Here is a 20590-nt window from a genome sequence, read left to right on the forward strand (position 1 = left end):
ATGCCCTTCCATGACTCAACTGGCCAAGTTATATGGTCCCATTGAATTTGACCCACACCCGTACACTCAGCCTCAGCAGGTATATGGGGATGTTAAAAAAGGAAGAACTTTTCCAAGAACAATAAGTAAAATTAAGAAGGCATTACATTTGTCTTCGTGTTACCATTTTCAGTCTATTTTTTAACCTACAGCCTTCGATGCCCAGAAAGAAAAGTGAGTAAAGGTGTATTGCTGTCCAACAAATCCTTCACGTTCTTCTTCACAATGTCTTTGTCTCTTCAATGGCTTGTAATGATTATGATCTTGCAGGCACTTCCCATAAGCTATCTGTGCATTATTAATGAAGTTCTATGACGGGAAACGTCCATCACTGCAATGATTCTTGAAAAGCATAGATTCATTCAAACTAACAATGCATATGAGTTTGTCACAGTTTTAACATATGCATTCTTCTTGCAGATGGTTGAAAAAGAAGGTTATCTTCAAAAAGCTAAAATTGCAGATGGAGGAAAGAAACTAAGGTAATAAAAAGTTCTTTGACCCACTTTTATATAACTATGCTAGTTCCTGTATCCTTAACTTGTATCACTGCTATTGTTTGGGAAGCAAGGCCCTATGATAACAGACTGGTCCCTTTTGCTACCACTATGATCAACATTATTTTTAATATAATTGTAGTTTTTGAAGAAAGGCACAACAGTACATATTATTACACAGAGCATACAGATATGAAATGCTTCTTGTCCTTTTAAAGTATAAGTTCTTTAAAAAAAATTAAAGGAAGTAAGGCAATGGATCTTGATTTCTGGGATTAACAGATTTTGGAATAAAAGGACTTATTTGCATTACATAAAAATTTCCTGGAGGGTGCAGTGAGTGTCTCATGCCTGTAATTCTAGCACTTAAGGATTCAAGGCAGAAGGATTCCTTGAGCTCAGGAGTTTGAGAGCAGCCTGAACAAGAGTGAGACCCTGTATCTACAAAAAAAGAAAAATTAGCTAGTAGTGGTGGTATATGCCTGTAGTGCAAACTACTCTGGAGGCTAAATCAGGACAGTCTCTTGAGCCCAGGAGTTTAAGTCTATAGTGAATTATAATTGGGCCACTAGACTTCAGCTTCAGACTGGGCAGCAGAGCAAGACTCTGTCTAAAAAAGAAAAAAATGAAAAAAAAAATCCCTACAGTAAATTAGGGGAGCAATTGTTTAAAGGATGAAGTAGTTGAACTATATTTTTAGATAAGTAAATCAGGACCCTTTCTTACCTCACCAACAGCATGGATAAAAAAATCCTCATGGTTTAATCTCATTTTCCACGTCAACCCTTCACTGGGGCTTGATGGGAGAAAGGAGGTAACATCATTGGTCAATCCTACTCTCCAGCCTCATGCAAAGAAGACGGGGGGTGGGGGGGTGGGGGGGAGGGATATTACAAGAAGCCAAGATGATGCCCTACCATGGGGGTTATGTAAAGTATCCTTGCCGATCCATAGCAAACTTTGTAACATCTCTGAGAAGGCAGGGCCAGGAGGAAGCAAAGGACCAGAATAGGGCCCTTCCCCTAACCCACTCACATGAATATGATTTTTGGTAGTTGTGATAATTGTATACTATTGTGTACTTGCTTTATTTGCTTTTACTTTAATATGTTGTTGTACAATTTGCATGCTGCAGTTTAATTTCATATAAACATTTGCAGGCAGTTTCATTATTTCAATCTATTTGTAAACTATTATGCATTCTTTCAGCTTTTCTCACTTAAAGTTATACAAATTTTAGTTTTTCCTTTTTTTTTTTTTTCCTTTTTTTATTTTCACCATAGATATACAGAATTGAGTTTGTGGCCTTGTGTTATCATTACTCTGGGAATGATGTCTAACTGGTTTTATTTTATTTTTTGTTTCTAATCCTCACTTCCATCCCCTTTAGACCTCCAATTTAATGCATTTAATGTGTGTTCATCAAATCCACTTTCATATATATATGTATGTATCAGAATATCTGTGTCACCTTAAAAGTAGTGTGTAGTTGTGTGTATGTGAATGTGTTGTATTGCATAAGCATTTTTGTGTAGTAAATTACATTATGGTTCTTACTACTTTCATTCAACGTTAGTGTTTGGACATCTTTCTATGGTGCTAGACAGACCTGTGTTTCTTAACCATGGGGAAAATAAGTCATTAGGTGATTTTGTCATTGTGCAAACTTCATAGAGTGTATTTACACAAACATACGTGGTATGGCCTATTACACACCTAGGCTGTCGCTCACTCCCAGGCTACACATTTACCATGTTACTACACTGAGCACTGTAGACAATCTTAACATAATTTGTGTGTGTGTGTATCTAAACATATCTAAACATGGAAAAGGTAAAACATTGTACAATGATGTTACAATGAACAGGATGTCACTAGATGACGGGGATTTTTCAGCTCCATTGTGATCGTATAGGACCAACATCTATATATGGTCTGTGTTTGACTGAGGCATTGTCATACAGTATATGAATGTATTCAAAGCTAGGTCATTTTTCCCAATTACTGCCCTTTGCACCCTGTGCAAAGACACTGTGGTTAATGATGACCTGCATATATGACGGTGATCTCATAAGATTATAATATTGATTTTTACTGTTCCTTGTCTATGTTTGGGTACAGATCTAAACACACTTACCATTGTCTTACAGTTGTCTACAATATTCAGACTGTACAGGTTTGTAACCCAGAAGCCATAGGCTACAGCACAGCCTAGGTGTGTAGTGGGCTATACCATCTAGGTTTGTATAAGGACAGTCAATGGTTTTCATACAATGATAAAAGTACCTAAGCTTAGACACATTTCTCCAAATGTCATTAAGTGACACATGACTATATACTAAATTTTACTTACCCAGTCCCTCAGGTACAAACCCTAAACTTCCTCTAACTCATTCCATCCAAGACAACATTTCAATGAATCACACATATGTGTCCTTTTAACCTGTTAGGAACTCTCAGGGTAATATAGCCAGGAGCACAGATCACTTGGTGTTAAGTTATGTACATTTGTAAATCCACTGAATACCACTGCCAGACTTTCTCCTGAATGAGTGCCCCTGTTCACATAACTGCTCTGCAGTGCAGAAGGGATCTCATTTCCCATAATCTCATCAGCATACGGCATTATCTTACTCTCTTACTTCACTAAATTGGTGGCCATAGAATGTTACCTCAATGTCACTTTTATTTGTATTCTGCTGACTGGTATTGCAGTTGAACAACTTTGTCTGTTTAGAGTCATTCAGATTCTGCATTCTAAGAATTGCCTATTTATAAACTTTGATTATTTTCTATTGAGGTTTTTCCTTTTTTTTATAAATTGAGGAAACTCTTAATATATTTCTGATAACATTTTGACAAATTTTGATATTTAAAATATCTCCTACAAGTTTATGGTGGTTTTTGTTTGTTTTTATTGTAAATACTTCACATATTGAATATTGTATGTATAATCAACAAGATAATAACATATGCTATCCTACCGTGTTGATGGTCTATAATATACCGAATCATTTCTACTGTCCTTTAAAATTTGATTTTTAAGTTGAGTTCAATTTTATGCTAATACTTATAATTACAGTGAACCATCCTACTGCTTATCAATTATTATTTTATATTTTCTAGAGATCAATGCTAAACTTGGACTACTTGATCAAATTACATGACCGTTTTTTTATGACTCGTATTTTGTATTCCCATACTGCTTTACACTTTCATCACTAACACCAAAAATGTTGTTTACTTATAACTTTAAAAATCATGTTTTGATCACATGATTTAATCTTGTTTTAATCACATTTATAATTTAGCAACTAATAATATACCATACTTGGTATAATTTGTATTTTTATGTAAAATTTCTTTTGATAGGCTTTGTAACATTTCTCAACAATCTTTATATCTTTTTATAAATTTTAATGAGTTAATAGGCAATATTAATAGATGCTTACTCTGTCAAGAACTTGGCTAAATGTTTTACAAGTTTTAAGTAATAATTATTAATACAATGTAAACTCTATTATTACTTAGTATTGTACAAATGGAGAGTCTTGGTCACCTGTATTAACCTCTCCTTTCTCCTATTTTATGCAGACTTAGTATGACAGAATTTAGTCCTGCCTTCTGATTGAAATATGTTTGTTTTTTATCTTTTGCTTTCATCTGTTTGAAGTCAAGGACTAAAAATTATCTTTTTATCTCAGGACATCAACTGTACTAAAGACTTCAATTTTCACTTAATAAATATCATTTTATTAATTTCTACAACGTTTTCTGCTCATAAATCCATTCTAGATTATCTGTACTTTGTGCTGTTTTCTTATCTTCCATTTTCCTCCTTCTTGTTTTCTCTTTTATTCGTATTTAATTATTTCTATTTCTATCTAAGGAAATTTTGACTGATCCCTAAGTATGAACAGGAGAGGCTACAAGGAAGATGAATTCCTTGGCTGTATCTTACATTCAAAAAAGATCATACATTTAGGCTTATTTTGGAATGAGGTTGTACACATTTCCTTGGTGACACACTGGTAGATTTAAAAGCAGGATATATTCAAGATTCGGCTCTGCACCCATAGCACAGTGGTTACAATGCCAGTCACATACACCAAGGCTGGCAGGTTCGAACCCAGCCCAGGCCAGCTAAACAACCTTGACAACTGCAACAAAAAATAGCCGGGTGCTGTGGTGGGCACCTGTAGTCCCAGTTACTTGGGAGTCTGAGGTAAGAGAATCACTTAAGCCCAAGAGTGTGAGGTCGCTGTGAGCTGTGATGCCACAGCACTCTACCAAGGATGACATAGTGAGACTCTATCTCAAAAAAAAAAAAAAGGAATATATTCAGCATTCAACTTCAATTTTAATTTTGAACATCAAAAATCTACGTCAGTTTTTCTGATTAAGTTTAGGAATTTATTTAAAGATGTCCATCCCCCAAACTGTGAGTAACCCTGTCCTCTCTAAAATTCTACAAGCCCCTAGTAAAGTTAATTTCAATGCACTATTTCAACATGCTCTGCTAGCCTCTCCATATGCACCCAGTCAGTCCTTCTCCTTAGCCGGCTCCTTTGTATGTCATACTTCTTATTACATGTAGATTCTTCCTCTGTTCTGTGAAGACATGGACATAAATATGGGTATTAAAAAAAACGCAGAACAGGGCAGTGCAGTGGTTATGTCTGCTAGTGCCTGCTTTCATCCTAAACTTTGTTTGCTTGAACAATTGTTATTTAGAATGGACTTCCTGTGATACTAAGGTGCCTGCCTAATGCAAACATATCTTTTCTTTAGTATTTTCTGCTCAGGATCATAATAAATGCTTCATGGCTATATCTGTCTTTCTCAATTTCTTGCAACACTGACAGAAATGTGTGTCCTTTATACTTCACTGTCTCTTTAACACACCTTTTAGCAGTCATAAATCATAAGAAGCTTAGAATGTGAGAGAGAAAATACATTCCTAGACCTACCAGTTTGAGAACAAGTCTGAACATTTAACAGTGTCAGAGTGATTTTGCAGTAAATCAGTCAGAGACACTAGAGTAAATCACTTTCACTTCCATCACTGGTGCAGAACCAAATCAAATCCAGCATGACCAAGTCAGGTAAAAAAGGCAGATGGCCCAAATAGGGGAGGCTAAAATTTGCAAAGTAATCACATGTGTGTTTTCCTCTGGCTTTTTTGGTTTGTCAATGTGTTGTTACCTCAAGAAGGCATAAGAGAAGTGAGTGTAGAATATAAAGCTTTGGTGTTTAGAGCAAGCAAATGTGTTAAACCTAGAGCTGAAGCTAACAGATTCTTAGAATGGCAATGAAAAATTTAAGGGCGGTTTTCCATCAAGCTTTCTTCCAGACGAGCAGTGACAAAGTTGCTGTTATTATGTGCTGCCATCCGGTGTTCATTGTGTAGAATGTCAAGCTGATGTCCACACTGAGTTTTTGGTTATTGTTTTATAGGTGCTTTTTGTGTTTGTTTTCAGTTTAGTTTGGTTTTCTTTTTGGCATTTTGCAACTTCACAACTCAAGATCTGTTTTTAGGAAAGTTTTGTGAAGGGTTTCACTTGGATAAATGCCCCACTGATTGCATAAATTATATACAATTGCCCTAATACAAATTTAGTTCTCCCCCCTTCCTAATTGTAGTCAGTACCTTTCTCCCCTCTGAGATGCGATTTTTTTCTGTGTGTCAAAATATTAATAAAATAAACACCTGAATTTCTTGTCCTGGTATCTGTTTCCTGCCCTGAGTCACTAGGATTAATCCTTTACCTGATTTCCTATAAATCTGTCTGGAGACCGGGGACTGCCTCGCTTATTCATGGGACTTTGGATTTACTAAAATTAGATATTTTTTGAACCGTATGTCTTATTTACCCCTTACATCTATCTCACAGCTTGATTTTTATCTCTTCCTGTGAAAAAATAGAAAAGAATGCTCTCCAAGTTGTGATGAAATGTGCGGACCTGACTGGGTATGGGATGGATGGCAGGCGGGGATAAAGGGTTTGCAGGGCAACACCAAGGGACAATCCAGGTCAAGCTAAGAGTGACTTTGCTCCAAGGGAGAAAGAAGGTCTGGCAATTCTTTGGAAACAGTTCTGTGACTCCCTCTCTTAGCTCCTACATTGAGGCCCCACACAGGCAAGCTGAGCACAACTGAAGGGTGGGCTGCATGCCACCTTCTCTGGGGAGGCTGGAATGAGCAGGGGCCTCAGGGTCTAGGAGGCTTGGTGGTTGAACCCCATCTTTATGACTTATTTGCCCTTGGTGAGAATGCAACATCCCTATGCTTCAGTTTTCTCATCCATAATATGAGGTTAAGCCCACCTACTGAAATTATTTGGAGGATTATTTCTTTCCATGATTATTTCCCATCTTTCTATAGTTAGAGGTAAAGTTTTTTATGTATCTCTTATTTTCCTTAATATTTTAAGTCCTGAGAATTGTGTTTAGCATGTTGTAAATGTTTAGCAGGTACTTATGACTGGTTTAGTGATTAAATTACATGATTCATATAGAATACCGGGCGCCATGTGTGGCACACCATGGGGCCCAAAGCAAGCTCATAATATTTGTGTAGGTATGAGACATAGTAAGACCCTTGGAAGAAGCTCAGGGATCAGCCACTAGAATTATATATTGGAAAAATAGCCTAAATGTTCAGGGTTAAATAATTTAGGGAAAAAAGGAATGCTAGCAGTGCTGTATTAAAATAGTAAAGAACAAAGAAGGGAAATTTAACTTTTTTTCTCTTTTTTTCTTTGTCTTTGTTGGTAAACAATAGTCAACACAGAGCAGGAAAAATCTTGATGCATGACCCTTTGAAATTTGAAAATCCATATATACCTGTACTTTTACTCAAAAAACCTTTAATGATCAACTACTGAAGGTCAGATACTGTGCCCCATCCTGGAAAGGACCTAAAAGACCAGAGATGGTGTCTCTCTTTGTGGGTGCAGGGAGACTGGGGGATTAGACGAACTTTTATTATTCTAAAAACAACTTCATTTTAGAAAGGTTTATTTGAAAAATTTTATCCAAAACTGCTAGACTCACCTGTCCTGGCTAAGTCCTTTAAGCTTACAGAAGTTACTCACTTTCTGAGGTGTCACCCAATACACTGAATAGCAGTCACCTATAGTTACTTGGTTGCATATGGAAAATATTAAAGGTTTCACTTGGAGCAAAATCTTCCCAACTGATTCTTCCCATGTTCTCTCCAGGGATGACAATGTCTCACTGTGTTAAGTAACTGAGTGAAAAGGCCATTCCGCTGAGATCCTAAGAACTATTCCATCACAATTAGTCAAACATATCAGAATGAGGAATGGACTGAACAGATATTGTATGGACAATGATCAAGCTGCTAGAGTATTTTGTTCAGAGAGGAAGGGTCAGACTTGAGTCATAGGTTAAAAGTTGTTCCCATTAGATGAAGTCTCAGCTACTCCTAGACTACAGGCTCTTGACTCCCTTTCTGGTTTTATGTTCCTTGCTGAGACCAGAATAATCCCTTGTAGGAAAGAGACAGGTTCCACCCAGTTAGGAACATACACCTACTTCTGATTTCTTACGAGGAATAAAACGGTACGTGATCCTACTCCTTGAAACAGTGCAAATTCTAAGGGAAGAGAGCTTGGGAGTGGTGAGTCTTTCCCCTAATTTTCTAATAAGAATAAGGTAAATTAGCTAATGACAGAATTCAGATGGCTGATATTTTGTCACAGGCTGTGCACACTAACTTTTATGATTTAATGATTTCAACCCAAACTATGTTGAAATTTGACATTGACAATATCCTTAACTAAGGTAGTACTGCTTCACCCTTTAAAAAAGTAATGAACAGATTATAAGTTTTGGAGTCAGAAAGACTGGGTTTAACTATAAATATAAAGGTATGACCTTAAGTACATCACCTAAACTCTCTGATCCTCATTTTCGTCCATTAGTAAATAAGGACATTATTCGTACCTTATCATTTTTTGATTGCGAAGTTAAACCTATGCTAAATGATCAAATTTACAGTAGGAACTCAAAATAACTTATGCTAGTTATTATTTTAAAAGAAATCATGGGGGGAAATGAAATGAAAGAAGGACATCTAAAAGGTTGTCAGCAGCATTTTATTCTTCATTTTGAAATGACATTCTTTCCAAGCAATAGATTTAAATGCTTTCACTTTTATTCTAATATGATAAAGATAATGTTTACAGTTTACGAACACAAAAAGAAATAGCACTGTATTTAAGGTGTCAAAGCAATTTATATTACTAAAGTTCCAAGACCTGTGGTTCCTACCCTCTCCAGCTCATTCTTCTGTTCACGTAATAAGAACACAGTTCACAGCAGTTCAAAGTCCTAATCAAGAACAATGAGATAATTGAATTTCATGCAACGTTAGTTCTGACCAGTTCCAGTTCCAACTTTAAGGAAGGAGAAGTTTTACCAGAAAGTTTATAAACGATCAACATCTGAAACAGATTCAAATCAAAACCATTTAACCAGGACTTACTATAGATAGGATGCAAATAAGGTATAGTATCTCCTTGCCAAAAGATAAAAAATATAGTGGGAAATGTAACAGGCAGGTTAAATATGGATTCGTCATGTGTGAGGGTGTTCCATACTCTCTCATCACATATGGTTAAAATAATAAAATAAGGATGCTCACAGAAGATGCCCAGACTAGACCAGCAGTCTTTCTAACGTTTCTCTTTCTGCTATTTGGGGCCATGTAATATTACAACCTGTAGCATATGAAAGCTATGGCTCCTTCAGTTCACTTTGCAGCTACCGGTACCTAAAAGGAGAAATGAGCAGTAGGGCAGAAGAAAACACCTATATGATTTTCTTCCTGTGTTACTTCTTTACATCTTTTCATTATTTAATTGAAAAATTGACTCTTCATTTAAAGACAAGAGGATCCAAGAACGTGATGTTTGTATTTCTATGTTGGAAAATACACATTGTGTTTCTTGTGTGTCTGTTTATCCTGTTCTTTTTTATAATAACACAATGACGCGTCGTTAAAAAAGCGTCAGACGTGTAAGAGCAACCTAATTCTTGCAAACACTAACCTTGCTGAATCAAAGCTGTCTTTTCATCAAGATCCTAGATTCTAAGAGACAAATGGAAATAAATGACACAAAGTTGTTGAATGGTCATTTAAAAAATATGTTTGTGGGGTTTTCTATTGACCCGAATGAAATCTTTCTGTAAATATTTTAAAAGTTGAATTCAACTATTTTAAAGTTAATATTAAGCCAAAGCAAGCTGCAGCAATATGATATAATGGATAGAAACTTACGTATATTAATCTCCTTAATGCTTTGTCATCTAAAAAGAATACTTTTCACAACACAAACACACACATAGTCTAACTGTAGAAATAATGTATGCTTAATGTAGAAAAGTTGGTAAACACCAAAAAATATAAAGGAAAAGAAAAAGCCATGATTTTACTACCTGATTTAAGTATTATCATAGTCAGACTTTTTTCCATGCCAAAGTGCACTCACCAATTCAATAAATATATATTGTGTTTCTATTCTGTCCAAGGCAGTATGCTAGGAACTGCGGATACCTCTATAAAGATGAAATTGTTTTTACCATTTGGGAACTTATTTCTTTAATGGGATAAGAGAGAATGAAATTTTAAAAATATTTTAAAATTTATTATAAGTAATATACAAGGAAGTCATGGAGGCACATTTGAAAAAGCAATATCTTGTCTTTTAATGAATGGAATTAATGATCAGAAGGGGCCTCTTTGCCTACTTTCCCTAGTAATGGAGGCCTGTTCATGTCCATGGTGAATGTATCCCACTTTATAAACTTTCTTACTCTGTAAGCCTACCTTTCTCATCCTCAAAAAACTGTTTCCTGCTTCCTTAAAAATGATAATAATAATCAGAAAGGTTTCAGATGGGTGACGAAGACAGCACAGCATGGAGTTTTGGACTATAGATTGCATTATGGTTTGCATTAAAATCTTCCCATGTCAGTATTCTTCTGAAGTGTAGGGTTCATTATTTCATTATATGAATCTACCATATGCAATTTACTTAACTAATCTCTTATTTTTTGATATTTTTGGTACAGAATTAACAAATAATGATGTACATTTGTTTCTAAACATACAGCCTTAACAATGAGTGAGATATTTTTCTTTAGAATAAATTTAAATTAATAGTAATGAACACGTAAAGGCAAAAGATATGCATATTTTTAAAGATTGTTTTAAAAATATATTGTCAATGGCACTCCAGAAAGGACATACCAGTTTATACTCCCACCTATTGGGTATGAGAGAACCCATTTCCTATACTCTCATTAACCCTAGATGTTATCATTCCTTTTAATCCTGGACAAATTGATGGGCAAAGAGGGAAAAAGTATGCCTCTGTGTTTGTTTGCATTTCTTTGATTTCCAGTGAGATTCAACATTATGAAAATATTTTAAATTAAGCAATGACATATGAGCTGGTTAGTTTTTCATCCTCTGAAATATACTAAACCAATGAAGAGAAGACAAAATGAAGGAAGGGATTCTGATTTCTATTTTTACTTTGCTATTTTTGGCTTCATGTAGAAATATAGACTTTTTATGAGAGCAAGGCACATGGTTACATAAAAATAGGAATTTTAGTAGTTGGAAAAGATTTCAGGAAGATTTATAAATTGAAAAACTTTTACTATAAAGACCATGCTTTTCAGTAATTACAGAATGTCTTTATTGTCACCTAAATTTCATGGCACCTATAGATTTTAATAAAGAGAATACTTCCAGGAAGACTACTTAAAAATAACGATGGTATTTACTCATTCCAAATGTTGCTCATACTGTATCTATAAATGATTTCTTCAACTGATAATGCTTTTTTCCTCTTTGTTTTTTCCTAAGGAAAAACTGGTCTACTTCCTGGATTGTTCTTTCTAGTAGAAAAATTGAATTTTACAAAGAATCCAAACAACAGGCTCTGTCCAATACAGTAAATAATTCTCTATTTCTACTGTTAATCATCTTTTCAGAAATATCGTTGTACTAAAAGTTTGGTTTTGTCAGAAATCACACTAAAACTTCCAAGCTACCAACATCTGAAATCAGATGGAGAAAATGACTCAATAAACTTTTAATCAGATGAAGGGAAATAGAACTTAGTGTCTATTTTATTAAGTGGTGCATTTGGAGAATAATCACAAAATGAGATGAATGGTGAGCAGCTATATAGTAATGTGAAGGTAACACTTCAAATTAAGGTGCCATTTATAAATATGTTATTCTTATTTATGAAATGATCACTAAATGTAGCTACTTGCTCAAATAATGTATTATAAAGAATGTTATAAAATGCATTAGTAATAAATGCTTAACGGATGATACCAAGGGAAGCTGTTTTAAAGAATAAGACATAAATTGTATTAAACCATGTATGTGCATCTTTAACACATGAATTTAAGTTGTTATCTAGCATGCTATAAAGTACTTCAGACATTAATAAATAATAATAAACTATTCATAAATGGCACCTTAATGTAGGGTGTTACCAATGAGGAAACACTCTACGTTAACAAAGTGATTTTTTTCCTTAGTCTAACTGTGACATTCACTATATAAAGCTAACCTTTCTCCACATTTCTGTGATTCCATCTAATGGAGCAAATATAATTTCTGTATCCTGTAGTTATTACAAAGTGAAATTAGTAGGGTTTCTTCATTATACCTGGAGGAGGGCCTCATACATGCCTGCAGAGATTTCACAGTGATAGCTAGCAAGTGGAGGCAATTTGTTGGGGCCAATTCAAGTTCACAACCTTGCTACCCGAGCCAAGAGACACTGTAAGATGTAGAAGACAGTGGACAGGGAACATAACTGACAGCCTCCTGTTTAGGAAGGACTTCATAGCCCACTGGCCTGATGGACAAGGAGAGGGGTCGCCTGGCAGGAGTAAACCACAATAAACTAATTTATATTTGGCAGGTAATAAAACGATGGTAAATTCTTTGCTCTCCAGCCACTGTTGTGTTTGCTATGTAATCCTCTTTAAATAGGAAATAGAAAATCATTTGCTAGAAGATTTTTTTTTTTAAGATTTTAGCAAGAACAAAAGGTAGCTTTTGGCTTGCTTCTGATAATTGCAATAGCCCTTATCCCCAGGTGGTGTGCTGATTTTGGAGTCTCAGTGTGGGCCAATCTGTAAACTAATTATGAATAAATTAAAAATATATCTCGGTTCTTTGTATTTTTAATTCAAACTGCCTGAGAAAATTGTTTTAGTATTTTGTTTTGTTTTTATTTTTGGCTACAGGAAGGTTGACATAATCTTTTTAAGAAAAATAAAGTACCCCTAAGGGCCAGGCACAAAACAACTCCCATCCACTTGCAGGTCCTTTGTCTTCCCTTTGAATAAGTTCTAAAGGGGAAGTCAGGAAGGAAGGAAAGTGGCTGGCCTTGCTGAGTTAGGCTGCTGAGAAGATGATCTTCATCCTGCTGAGTGAAAAGAATTCCACTGGGAGGAGAGTTTATGTGAATGTGTGGGATAATGGGAGAGATTAGATTCCATAGTAAAGCATTGGTTTATTTTTATTTTATTATTTTAATCTCTTCCTAACAGGAGATATAATTACCAGCTGTTTAATTTTATGCAGGTGAAAGAAAACTCCCTTTTAGATTGGAGGCAAACCCTGCAAGTTAGCTTACTAATTGCATCCCTCTAGTTCAACCTTCAGAATTATTGTAAATTGACAATAGACTTGACTTATAGAGGAAATTGGTTAACGTTTTTTTGGCAGTCCGTATTTATTACTTTTGGCCCTGTTTTCAATGCTTTGTACAGTTTCTCCAAAGCATTCATTGTCTTCAAAGTGAATTCAGGGCAGGAACTAACTGTTCTGTGGTAACGAGGAAGAGAATTACAGATTCGATTCATGTTCGTACTGCTGGAATTGTCTTGCTAGTCAACTTCTTGGATTCGTTTCTAACCAAGTATTAAAGGCCTAGTGGGACAGCCCACATTACCAGTTCTAGTCTCAGAGAAATGATAAAGATGACTGCCAGGCCTTGATTAAAGATGCTGTGGCTTTATTTTGGATGGGATTTATGCCCAAGTTTCTGAATTTCTCTTGCAACCCTTTATGCATGTCCTGGTGTTGTTAATTGTGCTTCTGGGAAAGTCTGTCCTTTCCTCCAAGGGATTGATAGAAGTTGCCTGAGTGAGTTAGGAAGGTGATTTAAAAGAGTAAATGGCATTTTAATCTTTATACAAATGATCTTTGAATGTTAATGCTGTGGTGAAACAAAGCAGCAAAGTAGCTAGAGCAGAGTTTTGAAGTTGGACCTCAGGGATGTAATTCTAGTAGCTGACAAAGTTGCTCACTTCTTTGAACTTAAGACTCCTCACCTGTAAGATGAGAATGGTGACATTTGACAACAGAAAAAATAAGAGATGAAATTAATTAATAAAAATAAAAATACATAATGACTATAAAATAATTATGCTCTATTAATCATAATGTGGAAACAGCCTAAATGCCCACCAACCCAGGAATGGATTAACAAGCTGTGGTATATGTATACCAAGGAATACTATTCAGCCATTTAAAATAAAATGGAGACTTTATAGTCTTTGTATTAACCTGGATGGAAGTGGAACACATTATTCTTAGTAAAGCATCACAGAATGGAGAAGCATGAATCCTATGTACTCAATTTTGATATGAGGACAATTAATGACAATTAAGGACACGGTAGGGGTGGGGGAAGGGGAGAGCAGAGTGAGAAAGAAGGAGGTAGGGGTGGGGAAAGGAAGAGGAGAGAGAGGGAAGAAGGGAGGGGGTGGGGCCTTGGTGCATTCCACACCTTTTAGGGGCAAGACAGGATTGTAAGAGGGACTTTGCCTAACAAATGCAATCAGTGTAACCTGGTTTCTTATACCCTCAATGAATCCCCAATAATAAAATAATAATAATAATAAATGAATAAATAAATAAATATGTTGGCTGGGCTGGTGGCTCACACCTGTAATCCCAGCACTCTGGAAGCCTGAGCTCAGGAGTTCCAAACCAGCCTGAACCAGCAAGAGCTCATCTTTAAAAATAGCTAGGTGTTGTGGCAGGCATCTGTAGTCTTAGCTACTTGAGAGGCTGAGGCAAGAGAATCTCTTGAGCCCAAGAGTTTGAGGTTGCTTTGAGCTATGATGCCACAGCACTCTACTGAGGGTGACAAAGTGAAACTCTGTCTCAAAAAAAAAAAAAAAAACGTAAGTAAATATATTCTATGGTACATGATATAGTATAATTAGAACATATTATTACCCTATATTAATTTTGCATTTGAGCTGATTCAGATATTTATACAAGAGACATATTTAATTATGGAGACTACATAACGCACAGCCTCCAGAAATGAAAATGTATATCCGTAAGCAGCATAAAATGTCATATGCGAGCACTAATACGGAAAATGAAGCCATCTATCCATCTGGGGCCCTAGATATAACTTCCTGCATGTCTATATGAAGTTTCCCAGAGCCCTTATTTTCTTCCCTTGACTCTTACCCTTACTGTTTTCACATTTAATATAGCATATTACAAAATGATCCCACATTCCATGTTTGGCTCCCTTCTTTATGAATGAAGTTCTTTTAGTTCATATCTGTCTTATTCTCTTAGAGCTTCTACAACAGAATACCAGCAACCAACTGGTTGTTTTAAATAGCAGACATTTATTTCTCATAGTACAGGCACCTAGCAAATCAGGTGTCTGATGAGGGACTGCTTCCTGGTTTCCATTTAGCCATCTTCTCACTGTATCCTCACTCTACAGTAGAAAGTGAGAGAGAAAACTTTTATGTCTGTTAATATTAGGTCACTAGTTTGATTCTTGAGGTCTTTATTTTTATGACCTAAGTATCTCCTAATGGGCTTACTTTTCAATGTTATCAAATTGGGGTTTAGAATTTCAACATATGAATTTTAGGGGAACACAAACATTCACTCTACAATACCCAAGTCACATTTTTATCCAAAGCAGCTTTCCCCTGAAATAACCACAGAATCACTTCACTGGTATGTGTAGATTAGAGAATTATAGGCTCTTATTCCTCAGTGGTCTATTAAAAGAGCTAGCAGACCGACCTCTTCTGGTTTTGTTTTTTTAGTAAGGGCACTACATAGTAACCTGCCACCTACTATCATCACCATTTTATAACAGAAAGGACATTATAAAATACTCAATCCAAAATCTAGGAAGGATAAAAATCTCAGAATAAACACATCTCTTTCAAGACATGAAATTATACATCTATATACATAGTTTTATTTTGCCCACTTTATCTCAAATTAGGACAAACTTTATTCAGAGTTTGACTAGCCCTCCAGTGAGGAGGACTGCCAGTGTCCCTAGATATAGTTTTCCTGGATTATGAAGGAAAGGATAGTTTTCACATTCTCATAGATTTTCTTTTGTACATATACACATATACATATTCTGATCCATAACTTACTAAATTTTTTAAACAAATATTATAAAATAATGTAGAAATAATTTTTAGTAAAATGTATAAAATTCCTATGTAAATATAAACAGTTAATACTCAGTTACCTACATCAGCACCACCCACAACAAGATATAAACCCTCTCAACCTTCTAGAAGCCCCATTTCTGTCATTGTCCCTTTGCCGTCATCACCACCTCTTCTTTTTCTCTGGAGTTAGGAAGATTATTTGCATTTTATTCCTTATTTTATTGTTTTTTTTAATATTTCTCCACCTATATCTATATCCCTTAAAATATTAATATAGTCTGTTTTTTAATTTATATAGATATAATTATAGTATTTATTTCTTCTTTTGCCATGTATGTCTTGCTTTTTCTGCCCTTTAATACTCCATCATTCCATGTTTTTCTCTGCTAGTTTGGGAGGGACATACTTTTTTCTCTTCTGTTAGTAGTTAGCCTAGGATTACAACACTGGTTCATATCAAAGACTAAAGTGAGTCAAATCCTTTACTTTCTTCCAAGATATTACTTCAGAATATTTTTAATTCATTTATCTCATTCCTAATGTATTGCTGCCTAGCATTTTAATTTAACACCACTAGACATTATTCTCTTTTATACAGTAAAGGTAGGTTTATATTTGCTCAATGTTTACAGCATTCTTTGTTATTTATTTCTTCCTGAATCTTAATCTTGCATTTTAGAATTACTTTTCCTTCTGCTTGAAGTGTATTCTAAGAAATTCTTATATTTAGAGTCTTATGTTAGAAATGTATCTTAGTGTCTGCTTATTTGAAAAAAATCTCTATTTTTCCCTCATTTGGGAAATATATATTTTCTCTGGGTATAGAATTTTGAGTTGGCAGTCACTTCTTTCAGCTCATCAAAAAATATCATTCTACTGTTATCTGTCATCCATTATTGCAATCAAGAAGTCATCTGTTAACATAACTGCTATTCTCTCATTGCTCATAATATTTTTCTCATTATCTTTATTTTTCCACAGTTTTAGGATGATGCCTAGAGACATCAATATCTTTTTACTTTTTTCTGCCTAGATTGTTATGCTTTCTGAAATTGTTTATTGATGTCATTAATATATTTTAGAAAATTTTCAAGCATTGTTTTTTCAAATGTATCCCCTTTTACATTCTCTTATTTCCTTCTAAGCTTCAAATTAAACCTACATTAAATGTTTCTTCAAATTTTTTATACCCTTCCTTGTCATATCTTTTTTCTTTTTATTTTTTTTTCAGGTTTCTGGTGAATTTAATACATGTGTCAAAAAAAATCAAAGGCAGGGGAAGGGTAAATAAAATTATAGTGAGGTCGGGGAGGATGGCCATGGAGACACACAAAGAGGGGTGATAAATGGCAGAGTGGGGAGCTGGAACAAATGGATTGCTTGGGTGTCACATCAATCCAATCCATAGTCCTCTTCTGGGAAATTTTTGTCTTTTTGAGCTGCATTGCAAGTAATTTATCTTTATTTATCTTCCAGGTCTTTATATCAGTCTCTTTTTGTGATATGCAATATGGATTTGATTTTAATTCTTGCAATGTTTACTTTTAGACATTTGTTTCTTTGTTTGAACTTAGTATGTGATTGTTAATTGTCTCCTGCAAGCATTTTGAAGACTTTATTTTGTTAAAACTTGGAGACATAGTTGTTTTATAATTGATGTCTTGTGATACTAACATCTGAAGTCTGTTTCAGTTGATTTTTGCTGGTTCTTACTAATGAGGCTTTGTTTCTTGTATGTCTGGTTATCTTTGACTGTGTGCTGATCATTTTTATTCAACTATTATCATAGGAATTTCCCTGAGAAAGTATCCTTCTACAGAGTATTTTGCATTTTTTCTTAAGAAGCCCAGGACATTACCAGTAACTGATTACTTCAATCTAAGTTAATAGAATAAAATTTGCAGGTTATACCTACATAATAAGAAGGCTAGAGCTGTGCTACAACTTCTCAGGGACCATGTTGTTTTTCACTTCTATCCTTTTTTTTTCTTTCTTCCTAAACACTGTACTTCTACCAAGAAAGTCTTCTTTATATTCTTTGTATTCACTTGGGATTGGAGAAAGAGAAAAGCTTAATGTTTGGTGTCCATTTTTTTTTAATGAAATCTCAGGCAGAACCTTGTTCCCTTATTCTGTTAGGTTGATTGATCAAAGATAAAATGTGTAATATAAACAAATGACTATAGGAAAATGCACTTACGTTGCTTTGATGTTTGGTTTCTCTCACTGCATTCAGATTCCCATCCCCCACAAATATTTCCCCTAGCAGTTCCAACTATCTTTATATATTTTCAATTCTTTTAAGACAATTTTAAAAAGAAATATTTTATCCAGCATTTTTTTTTTATTGTTTCCAGTGGGAGAGTTGATCCAGAAACATAGCTTCTCATTACAATCTACCTCACTTTAATGTAAGTATACATTTGGTTAATCAAGTTTGTGCTATTTATATAAGCCTTGGTGGGAAAAGACTTCATAAGAATATGTATTGAAATCCTACAATGAACAGCTTGCTCGTTAGGGCTACATATAAGGCATAGAGATATAGTCAAGATATAGTCTTTGCCTTATAAAATCTCTGCCAAAAAATAGGGTGAGATGAAATAAGAAACATAGTAGAGTTTTTCTTTCTTTCTTTCTTTTTTTTTTTTTTTAGTGAGCGCTCACATGTGAAAGATTTGAACTGGGACTTAGAGGATGGTTATAATTTCAATACATAAACATTTGTGGGCAAGGAATACAGGGCAAATTAAAAACATGAACAATGGCATAAGACGAAGAACCAGCAGAGTCTGTCCACTAAAAAAGAGAAAAGAATCCAGTAGAAACTCTGTAAGATGACCACCAAGGGACTATAACAAACTGGTCAACATATTAAGGTGGTCAATATAAGGGACTAGACCTACCGAACTGATACGTATATATGTTGCATGCCTAGTCTATGAAAATTAGGTCAACTTGAGGTGGTCAGTGTAGGGACTTGGTCAACTATGGAGTTTCCACTTATTTTGTGTCATTGGAAGACAGGATAAGTGAAAAGGATTGAGAAGAGTGCTGTAGATTGTGATTTGCTACCTGGGACAATTCTGTGATAAGGTATGTCAGTATTCTCCAGATAACTTCTTCTTAGAATAATCTATCATGACTATTCTTTTAATAAACATGTATTGAACAGCTGTACAAGCCAGTGTTATGAGTCTTAAAAGAGCCAGACCTACAAGATGGATCAAAGCAAGAGAGGAAACTGGTTAATTTCAGATCATAAAAGCTTCATCTCATTTAGTATAGGAGCAAAAACTTTTGCCTGAAAAACACCTAGATTATTATTTGTTTCATCTGGTAGTAGAGAAACACTAGAGGAACAGGAGTTGTCAGTTTAATTTATCTTCTCAGTCCTTGTATAATACACCTTGTATCTTTCAGATACACTTACCTATTTTAGTATCAGTGAAGCATTTCAATTGGCCCCAACACTTCTGATTCAACTTACCTTCTCAGTATTTTATATACTTCATGATTTTAGAACTTCTGCTTGATACGCAAGGGAGGCAACTGTAATGTGCATGGTATATGGAAAAGTTGTGTTCCTGGTTTAACAAAATCTATTGATGAAATGCCTCATGGAGAAGAAGCTCTGTAATTTATAGCATCCATTCATTTATTTATTCTAACCACAATTAACTCCTACCAGGTGTGATATAACGCTTTTTCCCCCTAGAGGCAATAAAGATTCCAGATGAATGACAAAGGATTCCTGTTCTCAAAATGCTTATAATATGGTAAAGGAGACAGAATTTTATATATATGTGTATAATTATATATGTATGTATATGTGTGTATATATGTTATATACATATGTATGTATATGTTATGTACCTATGTATATGTATATGTGTATATATATGTAGGTATTTTTTTATAATAAGCCATGACAAAAGTGATACAAAATTTCAGACAATATTTCATAAAACCATAGATTTAGCTATAGGTAGTCCTAATAATGGTTAGTCTATGTATCTTTCCATTTGTTCAAATATTATATCAAATATTACTGACATCTTCTATGTTTAAGTTACTATGCCAGATGTTCTGAAAGATACAAAAATGAATCAGAATGAAGCCCTATCCTTGACAGTCTAGAAACAAATAGAAAGTATGCTCATAAACTGAATAATTCTAGTGAAAAAATGAACATTGTAGTTGTTGTAAAATGGCATGAACAGAGGCATGCGTTAGTTTTATGGTAACTGAGATGGGAGTGATTGCTTCCATCTGGAAAGGTTTTTAATTATATTCATAGAGAGAATGACATTTTAGGATGACTAGGATTTTGATGCAGTGATAGGAGAAAAAAGCTTTATGTAAAAATAAGTATTAGTAAACAGGGAAAATTATGTCCTTAATTTATGTTTACTTTACAGATATGTACCAATCTCTCGCCTTCCCCTCATTGCACTGTGTGCTAGTTACTGCTCTTGAAAACATTTTAGTAGAGCTTCTCTGATGTCTGGAGTGAATATTCCCCAGTA

General features: G+C 34.8%; 1 long non-coding RNA gene across 1 annotated transcript; it reads left to right on the forward strand.

Moving 5' to 3' along the window:
- Positions 1 to 392: 392 nt before the first annotated feature.
- LOC128579611 (uncharacterized) lies at positions 393 to 19152 on the forward strand. The gene is made up of 3 exons (XR_008378218.1): positions 393 to 521; positions 18419 to 18472; positions 19089 to 19152. It is a non-coding gene; the product is annotated as an uncharacterized LOC128579611 (long non-coding RNA).
- Positions 19153 to 20590: the final 1438 nt, after the last annotated feature.

Source organism: Nycticebus coucang, unplaced genomic scaffold, assembly GCF_027406575.1.
Source record: "Nycticebus coucang isolate mNycCou1 unplaced genomic scaffold, mNycCou1.pri scaffold_70, whole genome shotgun sequence".
Lineage (NCBI taxonomy): Eukaryota > Metazoa > Chordata > Mammalia > Primates > Lorisidae > Nycticebus > Nycticebus coucang.